Genomic DNA, 22477 nt, shown 5'->3' with positions numbered 1-22477 from the left:
TTGGAGCAGTTCCCTCTGAGCCAGGGACCCTGGGCTGCTGCAGGTCAGTCCCCGCCCCCGAGCAGAGCCTCCCTAGGATGTCTGAGCCATTCCTAAGATCCCTTCATGAAAGTCTTCACGGAATAAAACACTACTGAGAAACAGTCAGTGGCCAATTAATCTGAAATCTAAAATACCAAGAAGCGAAAGTTTTTGTTTGCTTAGAATGACATTTCAAGTACACAGGTGACCTCACAAAAAAAACTAAGTTAATGCTACTGGGTTTGTTACTGTTTCTGAATTATTTAAAGATGATGTGATGCTCTAAGATTCCAATTTATAATTATTTACCTCAAGGTACAAGGGAACTATCATGTGTTTAAAGTCAATGGGAAAAACCATATAAAATAGATGACATTCTCAATTTCATAACTTATCCCCTTTTAACCTTTCCCATATAGATATTTCTCTTACATTAAAAAAATCAATCATTTTATGAATGCATATTAGAGCATCATTTCATGAAGCACTTTATACAGTTTGTCCTATTATGAATCAACATTGAAAAATGTGTGAGCTATAAGCCCATTACTAATTCACACATTTGTAAATGACTATATGAATGTAATTTATTTAATAAGCCTGAGAATTTGTTGTTTCAAAGAAAAAATCGTATGTCCTCTTATAGAAAATACTCCCTGTGGCTTCTTACTGTGAATCTGTAAATCAATAAGCAAAAGGCACACCCCATTGGACTATCTTCCTAAAAGATTATTATGATTATCAAATATTATTACAAAGTCATAATTATCAGCAAAAAAATGCTGTACCCAAAGGGAGAAAATACGGTGAGTAACAACAAAAATTATGAATTCTAGCCCTGACTGTCACCGTCCAGCAAATGCAAGCTTAGGAAATCCACTCAATGTCCTCCCTTTACCATCTGTCCAGTGAAGAAAAGCCTGCCCATTCCTCAAGCAAACCATTAAAAGGAAAAGAAAGCTCATGTAAACCTCTTCTGCCATATTTTCATCTAGCTATACAGTTAAAACAACAGATTTCAGTGTATACACTGAAGAAATTAGAATAAGTAACAAAACGTTAGCAATGTAAATACTGATTCTAAATTATGACACAACTGTATTATTAATTTTCTCTCTGTAATAGAAAGGCTTTTAAATACTAGTTTTAACTGCATGCTTAATTTTCACCTGAAAATCCAAAAGAAAAAGGAAAGAAGATCTTCATGTTTCCTTGTTGCCATGATTTTTAGGGTTTCCAAATTCTGTTTATATGTCCTCTTCCAGCAAAATGAGTATCAATATGCTTTACTGACATCTTACACTTACAGTTTTGTAATTTTTTAATTATTTATTTATTTTTTATTTTATTATTTTTTTTGGCTGCCTTGCGTCTTCGTTGCTACACTCAGGCTTTCTCTAGTTGCAGTGAGGTGGCTTCTCGTTGCGGTGGCTTCTCCTGTTGCATAGCACGGGCTCTAGGCGCACAGGCTTCAGTAGTTGTGGCACGTGGGCTCAGTAGTTGTGGCTCGTGGGCTCTAGAGAGCAGGCTCAGTAGTTGTGGCTCACGGGCTTAGTTGCTCCACTGCATGTGGGATCTTCCCCAACCAGGGCTCGAACCCGTGTCCCCTGCACTGGCAGGAGGATTCTTAACCACTGTGCCACCGGGGAAGCCCTGTAATTTTTAAAAAGTTCCCACAGGCACCTTCTCAAAACATCACAGTGGAGTGAGGGGGGGAATAATTTCCAGGTTACAGGCGAGAAAACTCCAAAGAGGTAAATTATATGACTTATCCAAGATTATACAAGGAGAAAATAATAGAATTCAGATTTCCTGACTCCTATAAATCAGTATTAAGTCCAGCCTATGGTGTGTCTCTTCACACACACTCACACTCACACACACACACAGCCCTGAGTAACTGTGGCTTCTTCCTGGAAATTGAACGACTGCAGAAATCTGCATACAAACAAAATTTTCTCAAGCTCTGTAAAGCCACAGTTCACAGCTGGGGTTTCATGGGCTGGAATGTAATCCTCAAGACCACAGAAAAATTGTGTTTAGCTCAAAACCCAACCACATCCTGTAAAGTTCTGAGCCAGCCTCGGGTCCCCAAATCCCTTGCTTTTCCTAAATGAACACTTCTGCCATTATAGGAGTCTTCCTTATGCATCCTGCTTTACCAAGGATAATCCTTCTGGCCAGGATAATCCTTTTTAAAAACAGTATTTATAATACCTCTTTACTGTTCAAGAACCTTTATAAAATTCCCCATCACTTAACTGTTAGACAAATTTAAATTCGCCTTAAGTATTCAAGGCTTGCTAGGCAAATGAATAAAGCAAACATAAAGAGGCCCATCCTGAAGAGTATCTATTTCCGTTTTGAAAAATCATGTATTTCACACTTAAAAAATATTTGACATAAAGAAAAAGATCATTTTTTACTAAAATCCATTTTGATCTAAAAACTACATAAAGATACACTTCCAAATAATGTTTTCATTAAACAAATCGCAACAGAATGCATAAAACGCAAGGTCCTATATTAGATTGGGTGACAAAAAAATTGTAAAAATTAACTTATTTCCTTCTCTCAAAGAGCTTAAAATATAGCAGATAAGAATAAGGACGAACTATGAAATTGCAACAAATTATGATATTGACCATATTCCATATCAAACGATATTCCCAATTTTCTAAGTTTTTTTAATGTAAAATAAGGAGGGGCTAGGTATCAAATGATATCAAATGCTTTTCTGCTCTAGTAAGCTTATCATACAAATTTTCTTACTGAACCAAACAAGGTGATGAATCATATAACTAGACCTTTTCTATTAAACCACCTTTATATGCTCAGATAAACCCTCCTTGATTAATGAATGACTGACTCTTCAACTGTTCTGTTAGTTTAATTTTATAACAGAGTGTACACCAATATTCAGAAGTGTTTTCCAAACTCTGTTCTTTAAAACACCAGATTCCCTTAAGTTGTTATTGGTATTCCACAACCAAAACAGAGAGAGAGGGATCCATCATCAAAGGTATCTGCAAAATACTGGGCTAAACAAATACTGGGCTAGACTTCTCGGGGACCCTAATATGCTAAAAAGTGCACTGTGACTCTCCAAAATGGTACCCTATACAGATTTTTCCAAAACTGTCTAGCCACAAAATTCTTCCACAGAACTTCCATTAATCTCTTGGAGAACTCTGGTAATCTGTTAAACATAGCTTGGTTGATATTTTATTTAAATGTTTGGTCCAATTTTGGGTATTAAGAATATACTAACTCGAGCATGAATCAGAAGATTCCCACTCATTTAATTTTATGAATTGAAAATATAAAAACTGGGCTTAGAAGTCTGTTGTGAAGGCAGCTCATATAACTTCAATTCTTCATAGTTAACTGGTCTGCTAATGATTACAGTGAGTCAATTTTTTTAAACTGTCCTTTATTGTCTTCAGTGCTTTTCTTTTTTTCATTCAATTCTACTTTGGAATTCTTATTCTTAACCTTCTGTGTTTTCTGTTGTGTTTTCCTTATAAATCTTGGCTTACCTTTTTATTTTTAACCTTTCTATGTTTCTTTGTTCTAAGTATCTTTTGAAAGCAGGACACAGTTGAGGATTATTTTTTAGGTTGAGTCCATCTTTTAAAACAGAAATTTAATACATTTAACACATTTAACACGTTAAACACATTTAATGTAAATTGTTTCACTGGTGTTTGTCTTTTATAGTCTTGTTTTTTGTTTCCTTCCTGTTTGTTTTTTCATCTCTTGCCGTATGAACCATGTTTGCTTGCTGTAATCCTGTCCAGCTACTTAGAACACGTATATCCCCTCCTATTTTAAATTCTACTAATGGTGACTTCCAAGTTTTTTTAAGTCCTCCATTAACCAGTTTTTGGCTGATTATCAAGGGAAAAGTAAAATCCATCTTATGATACACAATCCGATCCAAGTTAGCCAAGGACTGATCATGCCATTACTTTTCCCCTAATGCTCCATCTCCAAATCCTCAGATTATACGCTTTATAGCCATAGCCTACCTAAGTTATTCCTGGCATTTTATACTATTTCCAATCTTGAATAACACCTGTTTGGTCCTGCTTTTACATCTAGTTTGCTCCAGTGCTCATTCCCGATGCTTTCGTACAAAGATGGCCCCTTCCCAAACTCTTAGTTTTGACTTTTCTCCTACAGTACATCTTTAAGTATTTTTTCTAAAGGTCACACATGCAACACACTTTCTCTACCCCTTGAAAATCTGAAACCATCACTCCCTTTTAATCACACGTGAACAATAATGTGGCTATGTATACACTGTTTTAGCCACAACACCATGCTTTGTTCTCTGCAGTAACTGGTCCGTTACTTCCAGTATTTTGTGATACTAAAGAGAGCACGTTAATCCCTTCCAATTTCTTGGACGAAGATCCAAGTTCCAGTGACTTAGTTTTATCAATTATTGGTTAATGTATTTACTTCTACTTAATCTACTACCTGCTTGGAATAAATCAAGCTAGCAATCTGAATCACCACCATAAAGGGCGTGATTAGAAAATTATTTTATCTGCTTCTTTCATTGCCACACAAAATACATCTTTTGCTCGATGATCAATGAGCAATTCTGCTTGCTCGCTCAGGTTTCCTTTAACGGCAAGTCCCTTGATTATTTAAGTCAATAATCATGCATTTTCATCTGGCACATAGCCTGCCTCTTACATCCTGATGATTTATGAACCAACAGCTCCAGAAGCTCATTTCCAACCCTACTGGCTGGATCTCTCTGCCTGATTAGCCAAACCAGAAACGTTGAAAATCTTGACCCCTTCAAATCCATTCTACTCTGTATTCCCTCCTCAGGGAATGGCACTGCCACTCAGTCATATAGTTTCTAGGCCATCACAGACCCTTTGACTCCCTCACCTGCAGGAGTCCCCAACGCCCATTAATTCTACCTCCCAAACCTCTCTCTGCTTCTCCCGGGCTCTCATGATCCTTGCGGCTATTATAACCAATTAATTGTTCTTCCTGACTTTGGTAATGTAATTCCTACCCTCCACACCCACCATAATGATCAATCTCAAACGAAAACCTCAATATGTCACACTCCTGCCTAAAACCCTTTAAGGAATGAAATTTTCTTAGCGTTATTCGCTTGCATATAAATCCTATACTCTGGCCTTAATGAACCATTGACACTTCTTCCAAATGCCAGGCTCTTTCACGCCTGTGTGCCTCTGACACAGTGTGCCATCCTAGCTGAAACACCCTTCCCAGCTAGCCTGCCTGCCTAGCCAACCTTGCTTCATACTCAGGTGAACCTTTATAAAATACCCCTTTAAGTAATTTGTCCCAGGGCATTTTAGTGACTCCATTATCTGTGCATTTGAGGTCCAATACTTCACTAGGTGCAATAACAACACAAGCAATTACTATTTAAGGGCAGAATCTGTCTCTTCCTTTTTTTTTTTTTTTTTACCTCCATTACATGTGAAAGTCCAATAAACACTTGTTAAATAATCAAATTTAGAAAACAAGAATTTATAAAGAACACAGGTCTAACAATCAGGACCTAACTAGTTCAAATTCACATGAGCATCTACTGACACTTTTGAATGATCAAGGACAAGTTATTGCTCTGCTCTGAAGGAAAGCTCACAATGAGCACACAGTCTGCGGTGACACAGCAAGGCCCCAAATCCTTCTCCCTGAGTGACAAATGCGGGGAGTTTTCTACCGGAAACAAGTGCCTGGAAGAATGAAGTATTACTACTTCTCAAAAGGGTTAAAGTTCAATACAGATAAAAGATGGTATTATTTCTTCTGTTTATCGTTACAGAAGAATTTCCCTATGAGGATAAAAAAAAACAAGTGATCCTTACTCTCCCCTTTCAAAGAAATTTGTCCAAAAAAGCTTTTGACACTTTCCATTTGTTTTGGTTAACTGTGGGCACAGGATGCTGTTACAAACACAATAAATGTCCCTTATCATTCTGCCACGTCATTCGGTTACCCACACAGCAACAACGGAAGCCTGGCAAAAGCACATGATCACTAGGCCAACCATTCAGCTGTAACACCAGAAAAAAAGCATGGTAGCCAAACTATAACCATCCATGGCAAAAGACTGACATACGTAAAGAGCTAAGATAAATAGCTTGGACCCATCTTCCAAACCTGATTATAAAAAGCATTCCTTGTACTAAATAATTCATAGTAGTGAATTCTATCATAACAAAGCTTATAAGACCCCATGGAATACAAGCCAGTACTTGGGAACACTTTAATGAGTATGAATTATGTATTGTAAGGTCATTTGTTTTAACAGCCTTTTGTCTGTAACAAGCACTCACTAACCGAAAAATCATCACAAAAAAATAAAATACACTTATTTAAATAAAGGAAAAATTTAATAGATTTTTTCTGAATTAACACAGATTTTATATTTTATCTTTGAAAAAAGCTTATAAACTGCTATTTCTTTATTTGTTTAACACATGTGCTCTACCACAGACACTGCTCTATATTCTGATTATTCCTGAACTTCCAAAACCCTCGTTTCCTTCCAGGCTAGTTTACAGTAAACTATGAAGTGGTTTTAAAAGCTGTCCCATCACTTCCTTCCTTTGATGCTCCTAAACCCCAGGCAAGGAAAGGAGCCCTCCAGCCCAGTGGTAAAGGCAGGACTCCCACCCGGGTCTCCCCACGTCCCTGCCAGGGAACTTCTCCACTGACCCACACCCAGGGCCCCACGACATTCTCAGGACCTGAGTGAGTCGTAACAACAGAGTCTATCTAAGGGACAATTAGGTTAGTAGGACACAATCGGTGTCTAGCAAAACAAACTGAATGTGTTTCTCTACTCCTATGAAAACTCCTGCCCTGCCCGCTCCTGCCCACCCTCGCCCCTCAAAAACACAAAGAAGAAGAAGAATTAGGCCTCTTGGCTGCATGACCTCCTTTTTTACTGGGCACAGACTTCCAATGCAATGAAAATTAACAGGAAATTAAGAAAGAAGGGAGAAAAAAGCAAGCAGGAAAAGCCACTGACTCATAGTCACACAAAACTGTCCTAGCTTTTAATAAAAAGATTTCTCAACAAACTTAAGTAAATCATGGCTCTACTTTATGTTTTAAAATTTACCTTCTGAGGAACTAAATTCAATCGCTGTTACATTCTTCTTCATACCACAGAACCGCACAAGTCTTTGGACGGATTCTGTGAAGTTGACCAACGCGGCTGCGGGGCTGACTTTCTCAGCAAACGCCGCCCAGTCACGTCACTGCACCGCCGTGCAGTCCTCTCCTGCTCTTCTGAACACACACTACAAATCATGCCAAACTTCTACATTCACTAGAAACAAATGTACTTTCTCTGGCACACTCATCATGTGAAACTATGATTTTATGAAGGTACTATCCAAAGAACAAGGATGACTATTTTAAATTAATAGTGGGAATAATAAACACGGTATGCTGAGGAAGCTACCTAGGACTGTACGTGAGACTTTAAACATAAAGGACTCATGGAAAAAAACTGAAAATCTAATTAAGTGATTACAGATTTACACTCAAAATGGAATTATATAATTGACATCTACTTCAGTTTTGTTTTCAGAAAACTTCTGACTCTGCAAAAGTCCATTCCTCTGACTAAAGAACTGATAAAATCTTAGAAAAATGGCAAACAGTAAGAGGCTTTAAAAGCACAGATTTATTAAGGATGGAAACAACCTTATTTGGGTCTTCACAAGAAATACCTTACATGTCATACTTACAGCTAAAGTCAGGCAGCAACACAGAAGTTACCTTTTAATTTCTCCCAGGATTCACTGAGTATTTATTTACCTTTTAGTGAAACTGCCCTTTTACGTGAGGAAGGCTGGACAGGCCCTGACACACCTTCCCCAACATGCTCACCTGCTTCCACCTTCCACACTGATGACCCCAGAGCTGCTCCCCAGCCGGACTGCTCTGTGGTGTTCAAGCCACATGCAATCACCAGCTACCTACTAGACAGGTCATGCGGGCCTCCCACAGGCGTCCAAGGTCCACGTGAGTGAGGCACTCCCCACCCCCGCCCCACCAAGAAGCCATGTGTGCTCTTAACTTGGGTAGTTCTGACGAACGCACACTGAATGAGGTCGGAGGAAGCTGTTCTGTACTCCCGGCGTAAACAGCAGGGCTCCGGACTCTACACTGATCTCGTTCATACTTCTTCTCCTTTGCCCTTCAGCATTAGGCACTATGATAACTTTATCTAAAACGAAGGCAAAACCTGTATTTCCTTGTATCTTAGAGTATTTCAACGTTCCCTTCCCAAGCCAACAGGAGGGACCTGCGCCCTCCTGAGAGTCACTGATTTGACGGTGCTCCGCGTGGGAGGCCATCTTGGCGCTGCCGTGACAAGGGGAGACCAGCGGTAAGGGTATTTTGTACAGAGCTCTGAGAAGGCCTCCAAAACCATACGAGACAAGGTTCGTCCTCCTGACCCCCGTGATCAGACTCCTTCTGCTTATGAAGGGGGACAGAGGCAGTCACAACTGCATAAGAAGTAGAAAACGTAACCGAGAGATGAATAAACGCTTCCCGCTTAGTCAAAGACACCTAAACCCCTGCCTTCAATGAGGCAGCAAACACCAGGACACAAACAAAACATCCTGAGAATCTGCAACAAAGTGAAGTCTCTAATGTCTTTATTTCATCCCATTTCAATAAACAGCCACAGCTACTCAAAGGTGGGGGACGGGGGTAGGGAGAAAAACGTGCTGGAACTGGAGATAAAGGACAATATCACCTACCCAGACCCTCTGCCGTGACTGTGGCCCATCCCAGACGCCCGTCCGCTTGCTTTCTTATCTACTCCAAAACTCATTCAGCCACTTTTTGACCACAGCCAACGTGTCTACCAGTGGCTGGGAATACAAAAAGCACTGAGGCAATTCCAATCGATCAAGTTATTCGTAGGGGAGACAAAGAAACAGACTTTACAGTATCAGGAAACAAGTATTCCACCAGACGCCGTGGCAGGGACTGCCAGGACAAGAGCTGACGGGCAGGATGCCCAGGCAGCCAGGCCAGCCCTGCAGAGAAAACACCGAGGTGCGTCTGAAGGAACTGTGCGAGCTGGCCAGGCAGAGGACGGGGACGTCCCGACTGACGCAGGGAGAGCGGGGCCACCACAAGCAGGGCAGGAAGCCAGGAGCTAAGGACGCAGCAGAGCAAGCACCAACGCCCAAACCGCAGTTAGGAGACTAAGGGATTAGAAATTACTCAAGACAATAGTTGAAGGATTTTAAACAAGGGAAAAACCTACCTAGAAACAGGTAGAAGGTGTTGTGGGTGTTTCTTTAAAAAATGAATCAATAGGTAGACAAACAAATAAATTTAACTTAATCCTAAATTTTAAAAGGGGGGGGAAGTTAGAGGACGCTAAAGGGGGAGTCTATTTAAAAAAAAAAAAAGAAAGAAAGAAATAGCACCTCTTCTTGGTAATCTTACTTTTTCTTGGTTATATATATAATTGGTTATATATATAATTATAAAGTATAGTATAGGATCACTTAAGTCTAGATTTTCAAATATAAATTAAATTTCTTCATACATCTCATAAACCAAACTCAACTTAATACATTTTTTAACAAATATATCTGAGGTCCCCTTTATAATAACCTTGATTCTATTTTGATGCTAGTTTCTGACCTGCCATTAACTAAGAACCAAATAAAGAAGTATCAAAGCACTGTAGCTTTTACCCCTATTAAAAACAAAACTTGAAACCATAAAGGTACAAGTAACTCTTTATAATCACATCACAGGAGAGGAAAGGGTCGATCTTCTGAGCACAGTGTTCAAGACCTTTGATAAGGTGGTACCCTCCCAGGTTAATTGCCTATGTGCCTCTTCTTGAGTTCATGAATATATAATGTATTTCTGGTCCATCTGGCTTGGCCTTTAAATGCTTTTTAAAATAAATGTTGACATTTTGATTGTTCTTTTAAACTTCTAGCAATTAAAAATATGAAAAGATACTAAATAAAACGTATCTGTTTTGAAGTGGAACAACTTTTTACTATGTCAGCCTTTGATGAACACAAATCAAATGATAATTTTCCATCAATTCAAATTAGTAATTATTCCTAAGAAGGGAATAACTTAGTTCAACATTTTCTCCATGAGGGGATTATTACAACATCATAATGGAATTCATTTGGCAAATATATACAGTAAGCACCTTCTATGGGCAGAGAGAGGTTCCTTCCCCTTTACAGAACAGCCAAACCACTTACCTTGAACTAGGAATGGGCTAGCCTCTAAGGAAGGGAAACATAAGGATACTCAGTGAACACCTTAGTAAGTCAGGTTCAAATCAATGTCATCTGACTCCTGGTCCTGTTTTAATGTATGTCCTAATTAGAGGAGCTCAGTTCTTACTTTGTTCCTTGTTGCCCAAGCCTCTAATTTATACCTAATCACCCAACTGGTCTCTGTCCTGACCCCACACCCCTCTCCATTCCCACCAACTTCATGTCTGGCATACTCCTGTTTTTTTCCCAGTCCTGCTTCCCATCTCACCCCACTCTGAGATCTTTCAAAAATTCAGAGTTCAGACACCAAGCCCAGGTGAGACCTTTACCCATTTCACAGAGTAAACCTCCCTCATACCACGCCCTGTGGGCCCCTGTGTCTGCCATTCACCCTATACTTCCCTGAAAACAATTGCTCAACTGTCCTAGACGTTCTCTCACTACTAGTATCTACCCAGACCTTCAGCCCCATACAGGCTCCGGGATGCAGTCATCTGCCATTCCCTGAATGGCCAGTTCTGACAAGAATGGTCCCAGGCCCTGCAGGAAACGCAAATATGTACAGGACATGATTCACACCTTCCAGAAGCATATATTCCAGGGAGGAAGCTAAGACAAGTACAACTACAGGGAGAGTCGATAAGCACTAAAGGCCTAAAGAAGCAGAAGGAAGATTTCTTTGTACTTTTTGTATAACATCTGAGCAGAGTCTTAAAGGATAAAGATGATTTTTAATCACTGAGATTGAACAGCTGAAGTATAAAAAAATGGAAATTAAAAGCAGCGAGAAAAGCATAAAGATAAAGCAGAGGCCAGAAAGGGTACAAAATTTATCAAAAAATGGTAAGTTGTCAGATGGGACCAATATCTGGGGGAGAATAAAGAAGTGAATCTGGAAAGACAGGTCAGGGTTGAGGCTGAAGACAGACGTCCCGATATAGAGCTGTTAAAAACGGGTGCGCCAGGAGTGATCATACTGATAATACTGCTCATGCCTGTCTCCCATCTTCTGCAATTAATCAAAACTGAGTTTTAAAAGCATAAAGATAGATCTTTGTTTAGATTATTTGTCTACTCACTGTGAGCTACTTACCAATACCCCCAAATTTCTTTCTTCAACCTGTGAACTGGTGGGACCCAGGAGGAAAGTGGGGAGAACAATAAAGGAATAAATGGGAGGAGAAGGATCATAAAGGGAAGAGACCCAGACTCATCCTTACGGCCGCTGCAGCTCTCCAGAGAGCAAATGGTCTGCCCCTCTGCTTGCAGGCAAGTATGCCTTCCAAGTTCAGAGAAAGCTGGCCTTGACTTGAAACTAAGTTTAACATCAAATGCTGTGCAGCCGACTGGATCATCTTTCCAACAGTCTCAAAATGCATATGCAAATACCCCACAAACTTCACAGTGAAGAAAAATGGATGTTCATTTGGGTCTTACTCTGGAAACACTGCCATTCAGAGGCTGACAATCCATCTCGTGAATGAAAAAGGGCTAGGAACTGTAGCGTGCCCTGCAGGGACCACACTCCGGGAGACAAGGTGCCCTGGCAACCTGAGCACATCCTTGCAGCCCAGGCTCCTTTTTATTAACTGAACCATTAATCACACTCCCCGTGATCTCTCTCCTAAGCCAGATACTCAACTCTTAAACTGAGTTCTGTGGATATTAATTTAACTCACCCTAAGACCCTGTGCTTGGCCTTTGAAAATATACAAAAATGAACCCGGACTCAATCCAGGACTTCGAAACCTTCTTTGTCAAGCTGTCTCTTCTTACATTATTTATGATCTACATATGTATATGTGTATAAATATATATTTCTTTAAGGTGGGTGTAGAAATGGTGATAAACAAAAAGGGCCTGAATTTATTGATACACTCCAAATTAATTAAAGAAAACGGTAAACAAAAAATCACTGATAGAAAGTAGTTTTAAAATGGCCACGTAGGCTTGCTTAAGTAAAGAACATAACTTACATGTTAAGGCCTGTATCTGGGACAAGGAGGGCAGCTAGAAAGGACTGGAGAACCAGCTCCTTGTTATCGATGGAAAAAGGAACAGGTTAGTCATCACGCTGTCATCACGCTGTTCCCAAACGCTTTCCAGCTCGGCCAGATAAGCAGGACAGGAGAGCCTGGCAAAGTCAAGCCAAGGAGCGAGAGAGGGAACTGCAGGTAGAGCTCGGGCCTTGGGGCCTGGGGGCAAAATCTCTGCTGCCAGGCTAAGGGCTTTGCCCTTAAGCAAAATGCAAACCATCTGGAGGTAAGGGAAGTGGTAAGCCTTCACACCCAGCTGAGAAAAATACCCTAAAAATGCCAAAACTGTTGAGAACAGCACACAGCATAAGCAGTACACTCAAGAGGCACCGTCTGCTTGGGACAGAGCTAAAATGAACACTTCGATGCACTATTTTCTTTCACTAGTTTGAAGGGGAATTTTCTCTTCTATTATTACTCAATTCTTATTTACAGTTATATGTATTTATCTAATTTATTTTCATTGATTTATAACACTGATCTCAGTAATACCTGGCCACCGGTTGAGCTGAGACATTGGCTACATATGCTAGAAGGGTCTGATGACTAAGTGTGAACTACTCCAAGGGGCCACACACCCTCAGCGAGAAATGATGGTAGCAGTAGGGATGGACTTCCATCATAAATAAGTTTTTAAATGAAAAAAATCTTTTCTAAAAAGGCCATGTGGCATTTCTTACTGTTGCCTGAGGAACACCTCCATTAAAAGCACTTGCACTGCATCAGAGACCAGTAGCTTTCCAATCTGTGTATAACAACCACCTGGGGTACTTGCTTTTAAACGCCAGTGCTTGTACTTATCAAATCAGTGTCTCTGACACAGGCATTCTGAGGACCATAGTTTGAGAAACACAGTAATAGGACAAATGCTTTGAAAATACAGCCTACCACGGGGATGGCAAGAAAGTCACCATGTATTCTTGAACAGCTATACAAGTTTTCTAAAAATTATTTTCAATGCACAAATAGATATAACTATTTCAAGGAATCATAAGACAAATCCTTTAGGACTGATTTGATGAATCTCTAATAACTGCTTTGTAAGATAGGATTTTCCCTGAAACAGGGAACACATATAATAAATAAATGAGAACCAACTTAAGAGAGAGGCATAGCTACAGAGAAAAAGGAAACAGCCCATCATGATCTCTGAATCCGGCAAAAGAAGAAATTAAAGGGAGAAACTGGTCAGTGGGGTTGCCAAACATTTCAGTCATACATACTGTGCAAGAAGCAACAAAGACACGTAAGTTATTGTCAATACAGCAAAATGACAAACAACAATGAAGCCTGCCCTCATGAATCAAGGTATCTAATATAATGAAATGTGTATTTATGAAATACTTTATGACCAAACAACCCTGTGATCACCCAGGAGCTTTCTGGCCTTTACTATCTATCTACCACCTCTAACTAAGGACTGCTTCCTAGAACTGGCCTCCATAACGGGAATTTCTTCTCCTTTGATCCTATTTCATAGTAAGGATATAGCAACATACCCTAACGTTCCTCGTTCTAGAGGCAACAGAAATACTTCCCCACTACACAGCTGGGCGCTCGAATATTTGCTGACTTGAATCAAGGCCCTGATATGGGCAATCAGAGGTGCAATGTCACTCTATCCTCAAGTCTTTTTTGAGCACGTACTGTGAATGCAACAAGACTGCTAATTCAAGCAAGTGAAAACAAAACACCATGCCTACTACCAAGAGCATGACAAAGGTAACACACAAGGCAATATGGACGATTAAGGAATCTAGTGGAATGTGGATTAGCATATTCACATCCTTGAGTTTCAGTTTATTCTCACATTAAATGAAAAGGCCAGTTTAGACAATTTATAAGTTTCCTTCCAGTTCTGAAAGTATTTGATTTAGTGAATTACGGACTTAAGGTCTCCTAAGGGAAACTAAAAAATAATGGTGAATGGAAAATTTGATTTTGGAACAGCTGTTCTACGGTAGTATAAAATACAAACTGCAGATGACATATGTACAGGATAACCTGGGTACCTTTATCTCTCAGGTACAATCTCTGTACAACCTTAAAATATTCTGTTCAGAACAGCAAGACCAGAAATCTAAAAATCTTTTGTGTGGTGCAGAATCTCAGGGGGGTGGGGAAGTACAGATTTTGCTTGTTAAATTTTAAGTGTAAGTGAATAGAAGTAAAGATGAGGTCATCAGGTGACCCTAATCCAGTAAGACTGGTGTGCTTTTAAGAAGAGGAGGAGACACATGAAGAAGGCCACATGACACAGGCAGAGACTGGAGTGGCGCATCTATCAGCCAAGGAGCGTCCAGGACGGCCGCCAACACAGAGGCTGAGAGAAGGGCATGGGGCATGTTCTCCCAGGAGCCTGCACGGAGAGCACAGCCCTGTCGGCAATTTGATTTCTGACTTCTGACCTTCAGAACTGTGAGCGTAAACATCTGTTGTTTTAAGCCACCCAGTTTGTGGTAATTTGTTGGGGCAGCCCTGGGAAACTAATACAGGCAGTGTTAAGTACCGAACCCAGAGCATCCATCACCTGGACCATAGCAGTCAAGGGTCCCCAGAATAGCAGCGCCATCGTGAGCAGTGGCTGTGTAGTCCCGGGCTGGTGGCTTTCTGATCACGAAAGAGGCAGCAACTCCCTTAGTGGCCCAGTATTGGGAAACTTTGCTAGAAGCTCAGACTCCCTCCCAGCCACCAAATACTATTAAACATGGTGTAATAAATTCCTTCCTACTTAAGAGAGAGAGGGAGAGAACGACGAGAATGATTAGAAGAGCAGTGGGAGAAGCGCCTAATAAAATACAACTCTTCCTCAACAGCTGATACTTTGAACACTCTAGGTCACAAAATGACAAAGTGAAGTTGAAAACAATATGCCGTTCAACAACCAAAATATTTATCAAATGTAGAAACTTCATTAAAACTTTATTTTAGGTGTATATTAAGAATGTTTTAAAAATGCCATTTTTCACTGAATACCTCACCTGCTACTATGCTATCCTAAATGTGTCTAAATACCAAAGACTGTTAAAAAAAAAAAAAAACACACACACAAAAGAAGTGAATTTGTAGGTTACCATAAAAAATTGAGAATAAACATCAATTCATTCCTATAAAATCAATCCATCAACAAACATTCTTCTTGTATAATGTCTTTCAATTTACCTGTACTTGTTAAATAACAAACCATGCTTAGAAGTAAACTATTTGAAATAAGGACAAGCTATTTGCCTGAAATAAATTACCTATTGTCCAGTTCTGGGTATCTTTATGACAGTATGCAAACATATCCCATTATTTTACTATAGGGTTCAACAGATATAAAAGGCAATGGAAGACTGGCAACTCCTTACATTTTAGAGGTATAACAACTTTTCATAAACGTGTCTAACTGTTCCATTTTTCCAATCATAATATATAGAGGATATGTGGCTTTGCTGTAGTTACAACCACAAAAAAATTACAATAATTTGCCAGTTAAATATGAGAATATGAGAAAAATATCTTAACAATAAAAAAAACAGAACTGGAAGCACACTAGAAAGAATATTTTAATTTTTTCCATTTTTGAATCAGTATTTAAGTATCTTTCTGCAACTCTCATTTTTTTTGCTGTCCAAAATATAACCCCCAAGACTCTTGTGGCTTTTTCTACCTGAGGAACTAAGGATTACTGCCCTCTCCCCGCAAAGTTTAGTAAAAACATTAACTTGTGCTGGGAACAATTAAATTATAAATATGGAAATCACAGGGCAAAAGGGAAGAATCATTAAGGCACAGAAAGTAGAAATGGCAGCAGAGCTGGGTAGGAGCCTCTTCAGATAAAGCTGGGCAGCAGGGCCTGCCATCAGAAGAAACTGAGAAGACGTGTGTTTCCCACCACAAAACGTCCTAAGAATAGAGAAAGAGGTGAAATGAAACTAACACTCACTGAGCCTAGTACCCTACTTCTACAAAGATGCTGTCATTTACTCCTCAAAGCAATGTGACCTGAGCTGAGAAAACTACGGTCTGAACAAAGCAAGTAACTCAAGCAAGGTCAGAGAGTAGGAGAGAAGCCTGGGCCTTAGTCTTTTTCACATCATGGTAAACACAGAAAATGATATTTGTGCAGCAAGGTCACGCAAAGAGAAGAGGCTGGTAGCAGCTGCTGGCAACTAGCCCGGAAGCTCTGAAGCCCCAGGCCCCGCCCCAAGGGGTCAATATTTCAGCCCACCCAGAACCCACTCCTGGCTAGGACTGGGAAATCCTACTGTGTAAGCTCAAAACTATTGCCTTTTCCACTCCATTCAACCGCTTCTCAGCAGCTGCAACCAGGTCAGCCACAGCTAACTCTACTGAAAGAGTCAGGTACCCCGCAAGTACCCCCAGGCCACAAACGCCCTTGACTATAGCCTCTCCTTACAAATGCAGGCCCTTTTTAGAATTTTTTTTTTTTACTGGAAAAAAAGTCTTTTATAAAAGACTTAGTCAATAAATAAATAAATAAAAAGCTTAATAAAATGATTAAATTAGAATGCCAAAAAAAAAGGCTTAGTTCAATTTTTCTAACAAGAAAAAAAAATCTGTGCACCCTGTTGCTCATGCCAGAAATTCTCTCTAACAGCGGCAAAAGCAGTCACTCCAGTCGACTTAGAACGAAAACTACTAGTTAAAGAAATACAGCAAAGCACATTCCTTCTAGGGCTATCAGTCAATCAAGCAAAGAAAAATGTCTGACATCAGAGTCCATCTTGGCTTAGCAACAAGAAGGAAGCCGGAGAGAGGGCAAATCCATTCAACATCACAGGATGGGTGTGGGATCCCCCCCGAGGCAAAGAATGACAGAAATCCCTGAACAGGTGAATAAATCTGAAAGAGGCTGATATATTTATGAGGCCTCTGAGATTAAACACAAAATTTGGCAATGAATAACTGGGCGTTATTCTGAGAGGACTGAGGAAGATCAAGAGATCGTCACAAGGGATCAAAGGACCAGAAAAGGCGAACACAGTATCGTGGAAAATCCCTGTCAGCCCAAACATCCATCCTAGAATCAGGTTTAGACCTTTGGTATTACCTTCTAGGGCAGGACTGGGCCTCCAGCCTGACAGTATAAACAAAGTTTTACTGGAACACAGCCACACCCACCTGTTCAGGTATGTCCACGGCTACAGTGGCAGTAGCTGTCAGAGAGACCATATGGCTCACAAGGCCAGAAATATTTACTCTCTCATCCTTTAGAGACAAAGTCTGTGAACCCCTGTTCTCTAAAAAAGCAACCTGGTATGAAAAAACTGCCTTTAACGACTTACACTGATTATCAATAGAAGACCAATGGCAAGATTTACAGAAAGGTCTATTTCCGTTAAGTAACAGAAAACATAAATTTCTAAAATTTGATAGACCAATTAAATAACTTCCATTCAGTTACACACTATTCCGATTAACACTTTGGATAGCTATCAGCAAATAGCTCATTGTATCGGCCCGTTATATACATAGTATGACAGCTGTTACTTTAACAAAGGTTAAAAAAAAGAAGTTATCCTGCTCAAAAAAGTTAAGGAATGCTTCAAGACCATCTACCTGTCCTTCTCATTCCCACTGCTCACTAAAAACCATGAAATATATTCTCTACGTGTTTTCCTTATTCTGTAAAGATATATAATACACAGGGATAATCAAACTATTAATCACCAAAAGAGGAATCAGCAGTTTAGAGGTTTTATAACTCTAAGAATGAATGGTTCTACATTAGTTCTATGTACAAGTTCAAAATGTGTCAACTGCCGTTATATCCTGCAAATAAATATATTTGATTACAATTATATAAATTCCCTATAAAATTGAAGGGAGGAAGAAATGAAACATTCAAAGTATGAAGAAATGCTTCTTAAAACATCTTGTTATACAGTTATAGAAATGCTGATAAAATAATTGCTGGTAAGGCAATTCAGAGCAAATCACACATGTCATTTCCAAAACACCCTTAGTATTATGCTAAGTTTGCTGCCATGTTTTATGAATGATGTACTAAAACACCTACCCACATAACTCTTGAGCAAATATTTGAAGGGACAAATATATTAATTTGAATGAAACCAGGAATGTGGATAGAGTATTGCTTTATGCAGCTGCCCTGCACATTTTTTAAATACCAAAGCCTGTTTTAAAAAAAAATCAAACAAAACCTGAAAGGAATTTTGGGGGCCTATTACTTAATTAAGCAACTTCTTTTCCAAAACTGCATTAAGTAATCGTTATTCTCTCCTCTGCAGATGCCCTGAACGGTGGCTACATTAGTAATACTGGAAAGATACATTTTAAAACATCAGACAGTTCCAAGGAAAACAGTTTTTGGTTCTAGAAACACTGTAAAACTCTCTAATGATTTCTCTGACTACGTATTTAAGTTAAAAAAAAAAAGAAAGAAATCTACATTTCAGTAAATGCACAAGAGTCGGAAAGAAAATACTTAAATGTTTGCAATCAACCAGAGCCTCACACTGCCAACTGCAACCACCAGAAAGATGAAGGGAGGGGAGTATGAGATCAGATACTCCTGCCCACCAACTATACCCGCGTTCTGGTCATGTGGAAACTACAAAACTGAGTTTTACTATTCGGGTAGGTTAACACCCGAGGCCTCAAACCTCCCCTCCCCACCAGTACGCGGCCATCATACCAGGCGTGCTTTCCTCATTCTTGGAGTAAGTGCTGCTTTAGGGGCTGGAAAACCGCTCTTGAAATTGTCCAGCCAAGACAATGTGTGAGTGGGAAAGGGTGTGGAGGGCGCTGCAGGTGTGACCCGAGTCAACGACCCCGAGCAGCACAGCAGTGCAAACTAGGAAATGAGTCTGCACTGCAGGGACGGTCTTTACTTTTTTAACTGAAAAAAAAAATTTTTTTAACTGTGTAAAGAGTCCCAAGTAATTGTAAAAACGCTTAAGGATTGGGATTCTGACATTTCTTGGTTTTCACTTTCAGATAATTTCAAAGAACGAGGAGGGGGCTTGTGAGCGAAACGCGTAAAATGAGGAGGGGGCTTGTGAGCGCCCCTCCTCCCCTCCATGAGTCACACCAACCGGTGGGTCCAAAGCGCGGCTGAACCTTGAAAGGAGACGAGCACCACGGGGTCCTGGGAACCTGCCGCTGCGCCCTCCTCATTTTACGCCTGTTTCTCTCACAACCTCCCCTTATCTTGCCCGTTTACCCCACACGCCCCCCCATCTCACAAGCCCCCTCCTCGTTTTACGCGTTTCTCTCACAAGCCCCCTCCTCATTTTACGCGTTTCTCTCACAAGCCCCCCCACCCTCGTTTTACGCGTTTCTCTCACAATCTCCCCTTATCTTGCCCGTTTAGCCCACGCGCCGCCCCCCTCCCTTGAGCCCCCGGGGCCGGGGGAAGTGCCCGCCCTCCAGCGGGAGCAGCGCCGTCCTCACCGTGCATTGGCTGCGGAGGCCGTCAGTCTGAAGGGGCGGGGCCTCCTGCTCGAGAGCCGAATCTCAGCACCGCGCGTCTTGCAAGGTCCCGGGCTGCCCCAGACCCCGGGAAAGCAACCAGCTTCCACGAAGGGTGCCTTAGCCTTTTAGTTTCGCCGCCCTCCTCCCGCCGTCCCCATAGTTTCTACCCCTTTGACGCCTCCGAGACGCAAAGTTTTTCAAAGCTGCAACATCTCTCTCTCCAGCAAACTCCCACCTAGTCCAGGGCCAAGCTGAGGATGCTGCGGTTTTAGGAGTGAAACAACCTGTGGACTGGATCTCCTCGACGGTAACGAGGGATCCCTTCTGGAAATGAAATTGCTTACGCTTTATGTTAACCGCTTTGGGGGCACTGGCCTTCATCAAGCGTTACAGCCAAGAATACTCGGCATCAGTTCATCAAGAGTTGCCACAAAGCGTTACAGAGTTAATTGTATCTCTTGTCTAACTATTCACCCTTTCAGTGTTTGTCTGATAGTCCCAAACGTACCATAAACTTTTTGAGTGAAAGTACTATGCCATTCTCCGACCACACCCGGAGCAGCTCAAGCTCCTAAACAGAACAGATGGGTCTCACATACACATTCTGTACTTTATTCTGTAATGCAAACTGGCGAGACACTCTGCTGTAGCCTGCTGGGAGTGTGCATACTCCTTAAAACTGCAAATTCCTTGGAGAAGGAATTAGAAACAATGGTTCTAATTATAACGTTTGTATAAACGTTTGTATAAACGTTTGTATAACGTTTGTATAGAGCATTTGTATAATGCTCTATATAAACGTTTGTATAGAGCATTTGTATAATGCTCTACAAACCATGGGCATCTGATCCTTTCAACTGCATCCTTATGATCAGTAGCCTCAAAGGAGGGGAAAAATCATCTCACTTCTGCAATATGTTTCTGACTTTCAATTCCAACACCAACAATGCTCAAGGATGGAAACAGATCTTACTGTAAAATAAGTATATTTTTAGTATTTATCCCTAACAAGGACTGCAGCTGTGCAAGAACAAGATTCACCTGTTTGAAACATCATCTCCCAAGGCTGTGCAAGAACAAGATTCACCTGTTTGAAACATCATCTCCCAAGGCCTACAGTATATAGGACAGAGGTAACAGGGATTCTTAAATCTCACTGTAGGATCCTTCCTCTAGGTTGTGTTCGCTTCCTGACCCTGTCCTGGGGCAATGTGGTCTTACTTTTTTTCTCCTTTCTCCTCTGCGCTCCCCTTCGCCTCTCTGGCTTTGGCTTCAATGTTCAATGTCTTTATTTCTTTCCCATTGCCACTATCACCACCAATGTTCGCTATTGCCTTGCAATCCCTCTCTCTGACGCTTCCTAGTCCTGACAGAGTCCCAGTAAAGCTCCTTCTCCAACAGGCCGGTCACCCTCCCCGCACTTCTCAAGGCCGGTCTGCAAGGCTCCCACCACCCACCTCTCCTCAGAAGTTCGCTCTGCTCAGTCCGGCTGTGGCTGATGGCTGACAGCTGGACCCAACCAATCCACGTGGAATAAATAACCGCCGCCGCCAATGAGCGTGCGGCGGGAGGCGGAACTTCGCCAAGTTCTTCGGGTGCCCGAACCGAGACCTGTTGCGCCGCAGCCGTGGCCGCGGAGTTTCCTAATTACGGCGGCGGCCTCGGACGCCCGAGCCGCACGGGGCACGAGGCTCTCGCCACCGCCCACGACCGGACCAAAGCCCCCGCCCGCTCGGCCGCGCGCCCCCACAGCCTCCTCTCCCCCTGGCGGAGTCCCGAGGCCGCCGCGCGTGAGCCTGACCTCTCCTCCCGCCTGGCTCCCGCAGGCGGCCCCAGCCGGCGGGGCCCCGGCCCGCGCGCCAGAGACCCCGGCGGCGACTCACCAAGAAGCGGGGAGCTCTCCGTTCTCCGGCCGGCGAGGGACCCGGGGCGGGCGGGCGGCTCGGCCAGGCGGCGCCGCGCACAGGCCCGCTGGGCCGGTGGCTGTGGCTGCTAGGCCTGGAGCGCTGGCCACCTCCCGCCGCGCCGCCCCCGCGGACGCTGCAGGCACGGGGACCCACCCTGTGCACGGCGAGGCGCGTCCGGAGCGCGAGCTTAGCGGTGGCCCATCCTCCCAAGACTCCCGCTCCTCCTCCCGCGGCCGCTGCTGTCAGGAGTGTAAACATCCCGGCATCCCCGAGGATGGGGCGGAGCGGGCGTCGGCACCGCCCCCACGCCGAGCCCCGCCCCCGAGCCCTGCTCGGGCCGCGCGATGCGTCCGCTGGCCTCCGCGGAGAGACCCCTCCACTAACGCGCTGGAGCCCGGGCGGGTCTGGGGAAGCCCTCCTGTGGTCAGGCCGAACCCTATTCCCCTCTTTCCGCCAATTTCCCTCCAATCCGGGGGTCGACTGCTTTTTGAGAACTTTATGTTTAAGTGCCCTATTTGCAAGCGGTCAGCCGAATTGGTGACAACGCTTTCTTCTTCTGGATTTATAGCGCTTTGATCCCATCGTCTTTTCCTAGGTGATGTAACTGCCTCTGCGCTTGAGACGCTTACATTAAAGTAAGAGACCCAGCTTAGAGGACGGTGGCTTTTAGGATATTCCTGAAAGCGGAACTACCTGGTTTGGTCCCTAAGAGTCTTTGGGGGATGGAGGGACATTTGTTATATCCCAGAACCCTAGTACATGGAACTGCAGAAGG

The 22477-nt window shown here is 42.2% G+C and overlaps 1 protein-coding gene across 5 annotated transcripts in view; it reads right to left on the bottom strand.

The window, feature by feature from the left end:
- The window catches only part of NEK7 (NIMA related kinase 7), a 136520-nt gene extending 114753 nt beyond the window's left edge, over positions 1-21767 (bottom strand). For 4 of the 5 annotated variants that reach the window (XM_060091465.1, XM_060091469.1, XM_060091468.1 and 1 more), the window contains exon 1: positions 7154-7258. The gene's annotated coding sequence lies outside the window, so the exon portion shown is untranslated. Of the gene's footprint in view, positions 1-7153; positions 7259-21678 lie in introns of those variants that run through there. The other variant, XM_060091466.1, reaches the window with a different exon arrangement.
- Between the last annotated feature and the right edge of the window lie 710 nt (positions 21768-22477).

The sequence above is a fragment of the Mesoplodon densirostris genome, chromosome 2 (genome assembly GCF_025265405.1).
Source record: "Mesoplodon densirostris isolate mMesDen1 chromosome 2, mMesDen1 primary haplotype, whole genome shotgun sequence".
Classification (NCBI taxonomy): domain Eukaryota; kingdom Metazoa; phylum Chordata; class Mammalia; order Artiodactyla; family Ziphiidae; genus Mesoplodon; species Mesoplodon densirostris.
The sequence above is the reverse complement of the archived record's forward strand: the minus strand, read 5'-3'. Positions and strand labels throughout refer to the sequence as shown.